At 43.4% G+C, this 13,652-nt stretch overlaps 1 non-coding gene across 1 annotated transcript; it reads right to left on the reverse strand.

Annotated features, from left to right (window-relative positions):
* Positions 1–8,489: 8,489 nt before the first annotated feature.
* Positions 8,490–8,596, reverse strand: LOC118835014. Its single transcript, XR_005009381.1, has one exon. It is a non-coding gene; the product is annotated as a U6 spliceosomal RNA (small nuclear RNA).
* Between the last annotated feature and the right edge of the window lie 5,056 nt (positions 8,597–13,652).

Consider the following 13,652-nt stretch of genomic DNA (forward strand, 5'->3'; position numbering starts at 1 on the left):
GAATTTGGCTCAAGTCTTCCCATTTGCCCCTCAGCAGCCTCTGAGTTCAGTCTGTGAGTACCTGGAAATGGAAGTTCTTAGTCCTATGAGCCAGCATGGGTTCACTGAGAACCCATGGGTTCGAAAGAATGATTTTTTTTTCTCCTAGGGCTCTTAGACTGGTATATCAGGGGATATTTTTGGATTTCACCAAAGCATTTGGTAAAGAATTATAGTATCTTGGAGCTGAAAGGTCCTCTGGACCAATCCTGTACCCAAGCAGAAATTCCTTGTACAAGATTCCCCCAACAAATGGTTATTCAGTGTCCATTCGAACACTAAGAGTGACAGAGAACTCCCTCACTCTCTCTGTCTCTGTCTCTGTCTTTGTCTCTCTGTCTGTGTCTCTCTCTTCCTCTGTCTGTCTCTCTCCTTCTCTCTCTCTCTCTCTCTCTCTCTCTCTCTCTCTCTCTCTCTCTGTCTCTCTCTCCATCTCTCTGTCTCTCTCTCTGTCTCTCTGTCTCTGTCTCTCTGTCTCTCTGTCTCTCTCTCTGTCTCTCTCTCTGTCTCTCTCTCTCTGTCTCTCTCTCTCTCTCTCTCTCTCTCTCTCTCTCTCTCTCTCTCTCTCTCTCATTCTTTTGGACAACTTTTGGACAGCTCCCATGTTCTATACCTTTCCCAGAGCCAACATCTTCAGCTTCCTCCATTGCTCCCTGCTTGGGAACAATGGGTCCAAGCAAATGGATCTTCTTCATTCTTCATGTGAAAGCCCTTTTTACTCCACTTCACACACACACACACACACACACACACACACACACACACACCTTTTTAGGTTAAGTGTTCCCATCTCTTTCAACAATCTTCATATGGGATGGCCCTAAGTCATCTCACTGTCCTGATGTCCCTCCTCTGGACACAAGTGCCAGCTTGTCGATGTCCCTCCAAAAATACAGTGTCCCAAACTAGACGCAGTCCTCCAGGTGTGATCTGAGTGGGGCAGAATCAAGTGGAACTGCTCCTTTCATCATTCTGAATCCTAAGCCTCTTTCTCAACATGTCCATGTTGATTCATGTTGACTTTGCAGTCCACTAGAACCCCCAGGTTTTGGTTTTGGGTTTGTTTTCACAAAAAAAAATCAATTTCCAGCCATGCCTTCCCTATTGGTTCCAGGGCTAATGCCTCCATTTTCACTCTCCCCCCCTTCCCATCACGTCTGGGCTTTAGGCTGCGTTCGTGAGTATTTCAGAAGGGATGTGGTGCCTGCTAAGAGGCAGCATGGCTTCACAAAGAATGTCATGGCTTACTAATCTCATTTTCTTTTCGGTAGATCAGTAGAACACCATAGACATAATATACTTGTATTTCAGCAAAGCATTTGACAAAATCCATCCTGATATGCATGTGGTTGTCCAAGTGTAGCAGTGTGGTTGGAGTAGAAATGACATTGGCTTTGTAGTCAGAGGCAGCTGGACAGCTCGGTGGGTTAGAGCACTGGACGTGGAATCTTCAAGAACTGGATTCCTCAGTTCAGCCTCAGGCACTTACCAGCTGTGTGACCCTGAGCAAGTTATAAAACCTCTGTCTGCCTCAGTTTATGCTAACTGTGTGACCCTAGACAAGCCACTTAACCTCTATTTCCTCATTCATAAAATGAATTTAATAATAGCACCTACCTAACATGGTTATTGTAAGGCTCAAATGAGATAATATTAGTAAAATGCTGGGGGCATCTTAAAGTCATATATATAGATGCTGCCTGCCACCAGTGGGTAACAGAGTGACTATAAGTGAGTTAACCTTTCTGGGCTGCAATTTTCTTCTTTGCAAAATGAGAATGTCTAAGTCCTTTCTCATTCTAAATCCTGTGTTTCTATAGCTTGGAGAGATGTGGCCTGGATTACAGTATAATTAGGTGACTTCAGACCTGGTTGAATGACTAAACCCAGTGAGTCATTATGAAATTACATGAACCTGTAGGGAGGTCTTTAGTGGAGTACCCAGGGGATCTGCCCTTGGCCCTGAGCTGTTCAACATTTTTATCAACGACTTGGATGAAGGCATATGTGGCATTATTAATCAAATTTACAAATAACATGAAGCTTAGAGGGCTAAGGTCACAGGATTTCAAGCTAGACAGAAAGAGGTCATGCATTCTAATCTTATTTTGACAAAGAGGAAACCAAAGCCCAGAGAGGTTAAGTAATTTGCCTGAAGTCACACAAGGAGTGTCAGAACTGGGATGTGAACCATGTCCTCTGACTCAAAATCCATTGCTTATTCTCCGCCACCACAAGAAGCTAGCCAATCTCTCCACCAACATTTGGAAGAAAGGTTCAGTATTCTAAAAATTCTCTATAGGTTAGAATGAGGGAATCTATCAGTCAATCAGCAAGCATTCATTAAAAGCCTACTACGTGCCAGGCACTATGGTAGGTGCTGGGGATAAAAAGACAAAGATGAATCTAATTGCATGAAACTGAATAGGAATAAATGGTGAGTCCTATAGAAATCAACTATACGAATACAGATGGAAGAGGCAGCCTAGATAGGAGTTGCTATTTTTAAAAAAAAAAAGTTTTCAGTGGCATACGAGCACAGTACAAGTCAATACCATGACATAAAAGCCCAAAATAGCTCATTTGACTTTAAGCTTCATTATCAAAACATTTTTCTAATAATTTTCTTTATTTCCTCTTTTTTATTGTGAATTTTCCCTTTTCTTTTTGGATGTTAGCAATTTGATTTTCTCTCTTTAAAAATAAAATTGTTTTTTCTAAGATAGGGAGAAGCAGGGAATAAGCATTTGTTAAGCACCTACTGTGCTAGGCACTTTACAAATTTATCTTATTTGATCCTCGCAACAGTCCTGGGGGGCAGGGTCGATGCTATTATGCTATCGGGTAGGGAGGTAGGTGCTATAATAGTGGAGGAAACTGATGCAGCGGGAGGTTAAGTGACTTGCTCTGAATCACACAGCTAGTAAGTGTTTGAAGCTGAATTTGAACCCAGGTCTTATTGACTCCAGGCCCATCATTCTATGAACTGTGCTACTTGGGCTGCTTTGATGAACAAAAAGTTAGTTTCTCTCCCTAGCCATAATTCCAGATCGTTCTACCTACATCCTGACAAAGAGGTGATGAACTCAGGGTGCAGAATGAGACATATACCTTTGGAACATGCCCAATGCCAGAATGTATTTTGCTTGACTATGCAATAATTTTTAAAAAATGTTTATTGATATTTTTTGCATCACCTTCATTTCTAAATATATCCCTCCCCCATTCCTTCCCCAGAGAGCCATCCCTCATAACAAAGAATAAAATAGACAGAGAGAAAGAACAAAACAGTTCAGCAAAACTAAGGAATACTTCAGCCAAGTCTGTCAGTATATGCTATGTTACACACCCATAGCCCCACACTTCTGAAAAGGAGGAGAGAGGTGCATTAGCTGTATCAATGAAATATTGTGTCCAGAATGAGGTTGGTGAACACTGGCCCCCCTTCCACATCTCAAGGCATTCTATTCCATTCTGGGCATCACATTTCAGGGAGGAAAGCCACTGACCCACTGGACCACAATATGAAAGAGACCAGATTCCACTATGCCCACAAGGATCCACTGAGGGATCCTTGGTTAGACAAGACTTTAGGGTGGACAGAGTAGCCGTCTTCAAGTATTTGAAGGGCTGAAATATGAAAGACTAAATAAATGTATTCTTGGTTCTGGAGGGCAGAACTAGAAGAAATGGGGTAGGAGAAGAATTGCAGAAAGTCAGCTTTTGGCTCCATGTAATTGAAAAGCTTTCTTGAGATTAAAGCTGTCCCAAAGACTGCCCTGGGAGGAAATGAGCTTCCTGACACTGGAGGTCTTTAAGCACATACATGCTAAATCATCACCTATGAGACAGTTCTTGTCAGCTAAGGAGCTTAACCAGAGGGCCTTAAAGGTTCTATCCATAAAAGTCTGAGACTCTCAGAGTCTAGGGTCCCTTATGGGTGGTGCAGTGAATAGAGCGCCAGCCTTGGAGTCAGGAGGGCCCAAGTTCAAATCCACCCTCAGACATTTACTAGCTGTGTGACTCTGGGCAAGTCATTTAACACTGTTTGCCTTAGTTCCTTATCTGTAAAATGAGCTGGAGAAGGAAATGGCAAACGACTCCAGTATCTCTGCCAAGAAAAGCCCAAATGGGGTCGCAGGGAATTGGACATGACTGAAACAACTGAACAAGAACAAAAAAGGATGCTTTATATATTCAAGAGGGGCTGAAGACAGAGAAATGTATCTCTTCTCAAAATATCATCCTTAGGGACCAGAACCTAAGGGAGGAGAAAGAGACAGAAAGGGGAAGAGGAACAGAGGGCAGCTGGACACTGATGGGCAGACAACCCTCTAGATTTCTCTTCCTTTTTCCATTCTGCAGACTTGCCCACCCTCCTCTAGGGCCCTTCCTCTGTACATCCCAATGTCATTGGAATGGGTCTGAGAATCTACAGATAGAAAATTCATTTCCCCATCACATCCTGAGGGAAGTCCCTGATGAAGATGATGATGGTGGTAATGTTGGTAATGATGATAGTGATGGTGATGGTGGTGATAGTCAAGAATCACTTTGGTGCTTGTGAAAGTGGTGATGATGGTAGTCATACGCCCTCAGGAGGAGGCTTCTTCCCACCATCACACAGGTCAATGGGCTGTAGGGGTGGGGAACCTGGGGCCTCAAGGCCACATGTGGCCTTCTAGGTCCTTGGGTGCGACCTTTGACTGAGTCCAAGTTTTACAGCACAAATGCTTTTATTAAGGAGATTTGTTCTGTGAAGTTTGGATTCAGTCAAAGGGCTGCACTTGAGGACCTAGAGGGGATTTGTTCTGTGAAGTTTGGATTCAGTCAAAGGGCTGCACTTGAGGACCTAGAGGGCCACAAGCGGCTTCAAGGCCGCAGGTTCCCTTTAGGCAATGAGCCTCACTTACTGAGACCATCCTCAGCTGAATCTAATGAGAAGGCTAGACCTTCTCACTGCTAAAAAAGAATCATTTTCCCTAGTAGAACGTAAGCTCCTTGAGAGCAGGAACGGTTTTTCATTTTTGTCTTTGTTGTTGTTTGTTGTTTTGTTATTTTTTTGTCCTTCATTTTCGACGAGGATCATGACATCGGAAGGTGATGCCATGACTTGCAAGTGAATTGGATTTAAGAGAGGTTTGTCTTTGTAACCCTAGCACCGAGCCCTGCATATAGCAGTTACTTAGTAAATGTTTGTTGAACTAAAATAAATATTGGGCTCCCAAAGCCAACAATTTTTTTTTATCCACAATTTTCATATTCTCCACATTGCCCTTTCTGCCTAATTAGCCTGGGTAATTTAGAATTCACTGGTATTTAGCACTGATTTTTAAGTTGCTTTGTGAGAATTTCTATGTGTGTGTATGTGTGTGTGTATGTGTGCACATGTGCGTGCAGACACACACATATACATAAGGAAATATATGCATACAAGATTATCTCCACCTGGATGGCCTGCTTAGTGCCCCTAACTCAATGGAGCCCCATTGAACTAGGAGTCAGGAGCCCTAGGTTCAAGTCCAGCTATGATATAGTAAAAGAGCACAGGACTTGGAGTCATAGGAGGGCAGCACAGGGCAGAACCAAGGGCACTTTGGAGTCCAAAGACCTGGGTTAGAATCACAGCTCTGCTCCTTATTACCTGAGGGACATTGTACAAACCCTTTTCCTTGGCCTGGCTTTCCTTATTGGTAAGATGAGATGATTTTAATTAAAGGTACTTCCAGCTCTGACCTTCTAGGCTCTTGGTCGTAAGAATAGTGGACTTGTAGTCAGGAGAAATTGCAATTGAAATCCTAGCTCCAGCATTTACTAAATGTATAAACAGAGGCAAGTCAATCAATTTCTCTGAGCCTCAGTTTCCTCACATGTAAAATGGAGATCTTAATGCTTAAACCATCTACCATACTGGATTAGAAACATTAAAATGATGAAATGAAATGAAAGTGGTTTTTTGATTCCAGTCCTGACATCCTATGCTCTTTGTTCTGGGGCCTCTCCCATCTCTGACATTTTATGTTCGAAGATCTCTTACAGCTCTAATATTTTAAGACCTGGCTCATTCCCCTTAGTCTTAGCTCTTACAATTCATGATAAACTAAGAGATTCTCAGAAACTGATTTTGTCCTGACCTGATGGCAGGCCAGCTCCTTCCTGTCTCCCCGGACCTAATCAGGAGAGGAGAGGGGTTATCAGTGACCCGGGATGTCCTTATTTCAGGTCCTCTTGTGCTAGGGCCAGCAAAGGCAGAATCCTGGAGGACTCTCAGGAGATGGGAGGAGGTGAATGATGAGGTATTGATAGAGGGGCAGGGCTCAGATCTGAGAGCTGGGGACCTGGGAAGGGACATGGCTCAGCAGATCCGGCACTCATCTGTCCAGGATGTGAGCTAAGACCATTGATTGTAGTGATGACTGTTAGGGGAAGGAGAGAAGGGGCCAGGACAGGCAAAGGGACTCAAAAATTTGGGTGCCAGCCAGCCACAGTCCCATCTCCCTTCAGGCCTAGAGAAAGGAGCCTCCAAGGCAGATTCCAGATCGTGGAGGACCAGAAAGATTTCTCTCCCACTGCGGTGTATGTAGCTCTCAACTAGCTCAGTGTTTAGTCATTTCAGTCATGTCCCACTCTTCATGACCCCATTTGGGAGCTTTCTTGGCAAATATACTAGAGTGGCTTGCCATTTCCTTCTCCAGCTCATTTTACATATGAGGAAACTGGGGCAAATAGGGTTATGTGATTTGCCCAGGATCGCACAGCTAGTAAGTGAGGCCAACTTTTAACTCAGAAAGACTGCATTCTACTGCACCACCTAGCTGCTCCAAGCAGGTAACTACTATCTGTGATTTAGCAGATTAAGTCATAAGGAGCTGCCCTGAGGTTAAGGCTAAATTGTTGGAGGTTAAGTGACTCACCCAGAGTCACAGGGCTAATAATTGTCAGAAGCAGGATTTGAGACTAAGTTTTCCTGCCCCTGACCCCATAGTCCTGAACACTACCCTTCTCCTAATACAGACTAAATATCATATTTAGGTACTGCCACATTAAGCTATTGGCTTGTGGTCCACTGAAGTTCCCACAACTTTTTTGCATACAAACTTTTGCATAGCCATAACCCCTCTCTCTTGTATTTATGCTGCTGATTTTTTAATCCAATTTATCCCTACTAAATTTAATCTCCTCAGATTAAAATAATTTTCCTGGCCTGTTTGGGTCTTTGGGGGACCTGCCATACAACGTGATAAATAACAATTCCTCTTCCTAATTTCGCATCATCTGCCAACTTGATAAACCATCGATACCATCATTCAAACAACTGAAAAAAATGTTGAACGACACAGGTTCAAAGACACGTCCCTGGGGTACTTCACTAAAGACCCACCTCTGGGTTCATATCCATTCATTAATCACTATTCTTTGGGTTTGATTATTTAATCAGTTCTCAATCTTCCTAACTGTACCTTTGTCTATCACACTTCTTCTGTCTTGTTCACAAGGGTGCCATGAGACTTTGCCAAAGGCCCTACTAAAAGCCACAACAATGCCAACGGCATTTCCCTTACCTACCAGTCAGAAAAGAATCATGGTGTCATAGAGGCCTGGATTTGGGCCTGGAGGGGACCTCAGAGATCATCTCATCCAAGATTCTCATTCGTTCTATAGAAAAGAATATTTCCAGGAGAATAGTGAGGGTCAGTGACTTGCCCAAAGTCACACACAAAGTCAGTAACAAAGTCAGGACAAGCATCCAGTTCTACCAATTCTCATATATTGATACGCCATCTCCCCTCTCTTTAATTATTTTGCTGACACAGCTGCCTATCCCATTTTATTAATTGATGCTATTACATCTTCCCTGTGGAGCAATTTAATGAAATGATCTCTGGGATGAGAGTCTAAACAATTGGGCTCTATTCTTGACCCTACCACTGACTGGTCACTATGTGACGATTGACAAATCAATTTCCTCCCTGGGTCTCATTTTTTTTTCATCTCTAAAATGGTGGTCGTAATTTCTGCCCTAGGCTAGAGTTCTGGACCTGGAATCAGGAAGACCTGAGTTCATATCTTGCCTCAGAAAGTTCCTAGCTATGTGACCCTGGACAGGTCACTTAATCTCTGCTTGCCTCAATTTTCTAATCTATAAAATGGGAGATAATAACATCCCAGGAATATTGTGAAAATAAAATAGGATAGTATTTATCTGAGGAATATGAGTAAAGCAATATGAATAAAGCATTTTTTATCTTTAAAGTGATGTATAAATGCTATTTATTTATTAGCTTAATAAAATTCAGAGAGATAATGGATTTAAAAGCACTGAGAAAAGTATAAAAGTACCCATCAAATGTGAAGTATAATTAATGGCCTTACCATTCCTTTGTTGACAGGACTACCTACTCTTTTGTGATTCTAACTCCCCTGGGACTCCATGGTCCAGTAGAAGCTTGAAAAATATGGAGCACTTCACAATTTTGGGTGTCATCCTTGCACAGGGGCTATGCAAGTCTTCTCTGTATCATTCTAATTTTAGTATATGTGCTGCCAAAGTGAGCATTTAGGGGTGTATGGGGTTTTCAAGGACTAGCACCTCTGGTGTGAGGGCCTGCCCTTTGCAGCGCTGCTCATTGACCTTTGGTGTTCACCCAACTCTCACCTGGGGCTCCATGAAGCTGTAACATGGGCAGCAGCCATACCCCAGTAAAACTGTCTCAGCAGACAGGCTAAACCAGGTTGACCGTAACCAATAGGCCTCAAACCCATCAGTGAGTTAGGGGGATATCTACCCCAAGCATGAGAAGGCTTCCCCCAGAGGAATGGGCAGATGAAAACAATTTGTTGCAACAGCCACGAAGGCAGCTGAAGAAGAGTTTGGTCAGAAATTGAAGATGCCAAGGTCATCCACTGCATCCCTGGCCAAAGTCATCTTGACTTTTTCTTGCCACTAGACCTCACTGACTCTGGAAGCAAGAGTGAGGCCAACAACTTCTGTGCAACTCTGCCTCACTTAAATCCAATTCACTTGCAAGTCGACATCACCCCGTGATGTCATCAGTCCTCTTGGAAAACAAAGGACAAACAACAATAACAGAAGCTTGAAGAAAGGAATTTTAAAGTTCTCTCCCTGACATTCTTTCTTTATCTACTACATCAAGCCCTTGAAATCCTAAGACTTAAATCCCTTGCCAACCTAAAGGAAGACGTTTGTTAGTCGGAGAGCCAACCAGGAGAGAGACAAATAGAGACAAAGAGAAAAAGAGAGAGAGAGAATAAAAGAGAAAGAGAGAGAGAAACAGAGAGACACAGAGACAGAGACAGAGAGAGACAGAGACAGAGAGAGACAGAGACAGAGAATCTCTTTGCTTAAACCAGAGATTTCAGGAACTGTTGAAATGAGAGGAAGGCCCAAATACAGAAAGAGGACAGATATACAGATGTAGTAGGTACTTTTTCAAGGAGCAGGAGTGAGGGAAAAAAAGCTAAGGAGAAGGAGAAAGCAAAGACTTTATTTAGTCAGGGAAAAGAGCAAAGGAGGGCCAATGGGGAATTTTCTTATCTGTCTTTCAAGGCTTAGTTCATCTCCCTTTTCCTTTGCTTGTTACTTCGGTCTCCCTCCTCTAAACTTCCACAGCATTCCCAACAGCACAACCATCCTAACCATTGAGCCTCCCCAGTCCAGTAGCCTTTTCTGCATCCTCAAAGTAGGTATTATCCCCCTCCCATGACTCCCAGAGGACAAGATTCTCAGTTCCCTTCCTTCTGTATCCTTCCTGGTGGGTGTGATCCCAGGCCCTTAAATGGGAAGGGGAAGAGAGAGACTCTGCTCAGATTGGTGAGATTCATGGGGTGTACACACCTTCATGGAGTCTCAGGACAGAGGGAAAGGACAGAGATATTAGAGGGTAAGAAAAATGGAGAGGCAGAGGAACTGGGAATATAAAGAGGACAGGGGGATTGCTGAAGTCTCCAGTCTTTGCCTTCTGATGCTGCATTAATGACTCCAGTTTATCCTGGGCAACCCTGGATCGTGGGGCTCCTAGGTAGGTCAATCTGGCTGACCCTGCTCCCCCTTCCTACTCATGGAAGTACTCATCCTGCCTAGCTCTCTTCCCTTCCTTCCCCTCCCCTTCACCCCCCACTCATCCTGCCTGGCCATACCCCAGGAGTGATTCACAGTCTGGCCAGCCCATCCAAATTGATTAATTATTGGAAACCGATTCCTTCAGACCAGCCTGGTAGCCTCCGGGGCATGCCGAGCCTGGCCAGGAAACCGCAGAGCCGGAGGCCTCTCCTTTCCCTTCTCCCGACTAATGAATTGGGATTTGATCCATCTAACCACAAATATGGAGGCGCAAGCAGGCACTAGTCTAGATGTACCCCAGAGCCTGCTAGGGAAGGAAACAGGAGGAAAGAAAGCTCAGGCTCAGGAACTGGGAGCCCTGGGTTCTAACCCTACATATATATATATCCCATTTTAATGTGTGAACTTGGGCAAAATAATTTACTCTTTTCATCTGAGTCTCAGTTTCCCTTCAATAGCCTATCTTGGGGAGGGGGAGATTATCTATAAATACAAACTCTGATCACTCAAGACAACTAGGGGATAGGCCTGGGGTTCATAAAGACTGGGACTCATTCCAGAGAGTGGACCTAGGATTGCCAGTCAGGAATTGGGATATGAGAGCCATCAAATCTTAGAGTCACAGAATCTTGGAATCCTAACATCGTAGAATCTCAGAATACTAAAATCTTAGAAGAGCCGTAACTAGGGATATTTTCAGCTGTGGTGGAAACAGTTGGTAACTTGTCCAAGGTACTTAGCACAGTGCCTGGCATATGGTGGGTATTTAATAAATGTTTATTGAATTATTATTAAATTGAATGGGATTTAAACTCAAATCTTCTGAGTTGCCTAGGCTTCATGTCTTCCTTATTATGTGCTTCGCTACCAGTCCATTCTATGCATGCCCACTCTCTGAACTGATACTATGTATTTGTGGGAGAGTGGAGAATGTTTTGTAGCTATTGTTTTTCACTATGCTGTCTTAGCTATTACTAAGAGCAAGTTGTCTACTGGCTGATTGTTAATGAGAAACACACCAGTGGGGACTCATGGGCTTATAGAATTAGGAGTACAGATCCAAAGAGTTACAGAGCAGCTGATCCCTGAAGACGGAGCTTTGAAATCAAGTGAAATCAAGTTTGGGGAACAGCCCAGAGAGATTCTATGCTACTATAAGTACATTGCCTTCTTTCACAGATCCATAAACTGAGGCACAGAGAGGTGACTTGGCCAGAGTCACATTCCTTCTAAGGCATAGAGACAGAATAATGGCTACCTTCAAGTGCTTAAAGGATCATCATGTGAATTTGGGATTAAATTTATCCCCAGAAGGTAAAACCAGGAGCAATAGGTGGAAGACAGCAGAGGCAAAGTCAGTTTAGCTTCTAGTCTTGCCTCAGTAGAGGGTTGGGGGATTAAGACCCTGGATACCACCCTCAGCTAAGGTTAAGACTGAAGAAAGCCTTTTAAGAGGGTCACCAGGGTAACCTGATAGGTGAAAAGGAGGGGATGGATGGATGCTAGTGGCTGCACCACATGGTGGCAAGAGCTGGTGAAGGATATGAGTAAAGGCATGGGGACACTGGTCACCTAGGGTACAACTTCCCCGAAGAAAAGAGCATGGCCCCCAGATGTGAGCACCCTTGCATGCTTATATAGGGCTAGTTTCAGCTTTCTTAGAATCACAGAATCACAGATTTGGAAGAGATGCGGATCATTTCATGTACTTGAACCACATGAAACCTGTTTATAACAACCCTGTAAGAACTGGAAACTGAGTTTGGAGAGTGGCTGAACAAGTTATAGTATATGTATGTGATGGAAAAAGTACTATTGTACTATAAGAAATGATGAAGGGGATGGTTTCAGAGAGGCACAGGAAGACTTGTATGAACTGATGCAAAGTGAGGTCAGGGAAACTAGGACAATTTATTTACACAGACAATATTGTGAAGTCAAACAACTTTGAAATACTTAGGAACTCTGATCAGTACAATGACCAACCACAATTCCAGAACACTTGAGATAAAACATACTTCCCACCTCCTGATAGAGAGGGGAGCTCAGAATACAGATTGAGATACATTTGCAGGGGTGGGGTTGGGAGGGAGGAGATGGAATGGCAGGTGTGGGGATTTCATTGCTTGATGATATGTTTATAAAAGGGGTTTTGTTTTTCTTGCTTTCTCAGTTTGGGGGGCCAGAAGGTGAGATGGAGAGGCTTCATGTCTAAAAATAAAATTTAATTTAGAAAAGAAAAAAATACCACCCTGCACCTGCCCTGTCAGGACCTTCTCCCATTGTACATCTATACTGTAAAGAACATGAATAAAAGGCCATCTTCACTACCACCAATTCCAGGCTATTGCCTTCTCCTTAACTGCATCCTCTCACCTAGTGCCCTCAGGGTTTCTTTCCCTCCTTCCCCCATTCCTCCAACTCCATACACCCCCATGGAAACTCCCTATCCTTTCTTTCAACCTCTATAATCTTGACTTCCTATCCCATACCAACTTATCCCAAAACTAAATCGTGCCAATAGGGGAGGGCAAGAGGAAACACCAATCTCTCCTCCAGGAACATATGTATGACATTATAGGAGGCTCCGAAAGACAACAGACCTGCCTTTAGATATAGTTCTGGGGATTTCTAGAGGAAAGCTGACAGAAAGTTATGGAAAGATGAGTTACATGGAGACAGATTTGACTTCTGGGCTCATTGATTGCCAGGCACTAAAATAAAAATTATTTGGAATGAGGTTGGATTTTTTGCAAGGGGGAAACATAATCATAGAACCTTAAAACCTCAGAATTAAAGAATCTTCAAATTTTTTAATGTTTGAGATATATACTCTTAGAAGCTTAAGACTCACCAAATCAACTCTGAGAGGGGATACTGAGAGAAGTCAGGGTTTCCTGAGTGAGCACAGTCAGGCCAGCCTCTCTTAACAAGGTGACTGACTGATGACTTTCCCTATAGTTTCAATCTCAAGAAACTGGGGCTGGGGGAGCAAGCAGCTTTTGAAGACAGAATTATAGGGGGAGGGGAAGAAAAAAGATTTTTTGCCAAATTAATGAAAAATCAATCTAGACTCCCAGAGACATTAATGTGCAATGGGCCCTGGATGGAGAGATAGCATGAAAATCCAATCTGGTAAATGGAAAGAGGCTTGGCCTTGGCAGGGGTGCCTAGGCGTGAGGATGGGGGAGCCTGAGAGGAAGGGGAGGGGGTACCCTAACCTCCTAGAAGAAATGGAAGGAGCCCTTGTGAAGAAACCCTTCTTATGGGCTGGAAGCCAGTTCTCGTTATTAGGGAGGACAGAAGCATCATACAATTCAGAAATAGAAGAAACTTTCCATAGGGACCATCTTATTTTACAGAGAAGAGAACTGTAGCTTAGAGAGAGGAAAGGAAGTAAGGAAACAAGCATTTATCAAGCACCTACTATATGCCAGGAACTGGGGGCTAAGCGCTTTACAAAATATCTCATACAATAACTCTGGGAGGTAAGTGTTATTATGATCCTCATTTTACAGTTGAGAAAACTGAG

Source organism: Trichosurus vulpecula, chromosome 1 (assembly GCF_011100635.1).
Source record: "Trichosurus vulpecula isolate mTriVul1 chromosome 1, mTriVul1.pri, whole genome shotgun sequence".
NCBI classification, from domain to species: Eukaryota; Metazoa; Chordata; class Mammalia; order Diprotodontia; family Phalangeridae; genus Trichosurus; species Trichosurus vulpecula.